The 1,224-nt window shown below is 30.5% G+C and overlaps 1 protein-coding gene across 8 annotated transcripts in view; it reads left to right on the top strand.

The window, feature by feature from the left end:
- LOC107722818 (mediator of RNA polymerase II transcription subunit 15-like) overlaps positions 1-1,224 on the top strand; it is a 24,519-nt gene that overhangs the window by 3,571 nt on the left and 19,724 nt on the right. The window lies entirely within an intron of this gene.

The raw sequence follows: 1,224 nt of genomic DNA, 5'->3' as shown, positions 1-1,224 counted from the left end.
CGTTCATGCCAGACTGGGGAGAGAGGTGTTGTAATAATGTAAAATATGTGAAAAATAATGTGTTTTTCGAACAACCTATTATGAGAGCCTGTTCTAGTACACCCCCAAAACAAAATCAAGACTTTGTAAAAGAGCATAATAGGACCCCTTTAAATCAGTAATCATTGATAATTTCCCCTCTTTTGGGAGAAATACATTTAAGATCTAGTCTAATAATCTGTGAAAACTAGGGCTGGGTTGATGATATTGATTAATCAGTATTAACGGATCTTAATTTTGATAAACCGATTTTCAGATGAACCGTCTATGCTTTTTTCTGTTGATGCGTGAAAAGAACTTCACTAAACACTTTTTGTAGCACACCTGCCATCCAGTAATCAGTTGTTTTTTTTCAATCAGTACTCAAATAAAAAACTGAGTTGAATAAAAACATTTAAATAGTACATAAGGCAGTATATCAACTTTTTAATGATAAAGTTATATTTCTACTTTAGTTTCTTGTTGAAATATAGTGATTTAAATAATGGCTAACTTGTTTTATTTAATTTGTTTAAATAAATGAAAACATCACTAGCTGGTTAAGTAAACGTGTGCAATTTAAATGTTTTTGTACAACTGTTTTTATTTGAGTATTGATGATTATATCTAAATATAAATATCAGTGGGGTTATGCGCAACACACTTCCATATTCTGTAAAACAGGACATTTGATTTTGGAGGGTGTTGTTATTTTAACCTTTAATATTGTAGTAATATACCAAATCTCACGATTCCCTGTATAGTGTACGCCAGTGTTTCCCAACTTTTTTTAGTCGCGGCACCCTTTGGAAAATGTAACAAATTTGTGGCACCCTACAAAATTTATTTTGTCACAATATTTGAATTTCTAAATTCGATATGATACTTTGAAAAGTATAGATATTCGGTACAGCAGGGAAGAACTGCAGAATATAATGTCATACAGATATTTTTAATATTATTAATTTTTTTGTCCTGGTAATCAGTCAGTAGGCTAATTTCTAATGAAGAGACCAATTTATATGACAGATTTTCATGCAGGCTTTTATTCATATGTAAACATTGTTTAATTACCATTATAACTAACTATCTCACAAATTTTTGCTCACTCAGTGTATTTTTGATTTTACAGTGGGGTAATTTTGTTGCAGTAGCGAGATAGCTTGATTTCAAACTTTGAATTGAATAAAAAATGACAAGCAGTCA

The sequence above is a fragment of the Sinocyclocheilus rhinocerous genome, unplaced genomic scaffold (assembly GCF_001515625.1).
Source record: "Sinocyclocheilus rhinocerous isolate Xijiao unplaced genomic scaffold, SAMN03320098_v1.1 scaffold1055, whole genome shotgun sequence".
Lineage (NCBI taxonomy): Eukaryota > Metazoa > Chordata > Actinopteri > Cypriniformes > Cyprinidae > Sinocyclocheilus > Sinocyclocheilus rhinocerous.
Note: the sequence above shows the minus strand (reverse complement) of the source record. Positions and strands in the feature narration are given on the sequence as shown.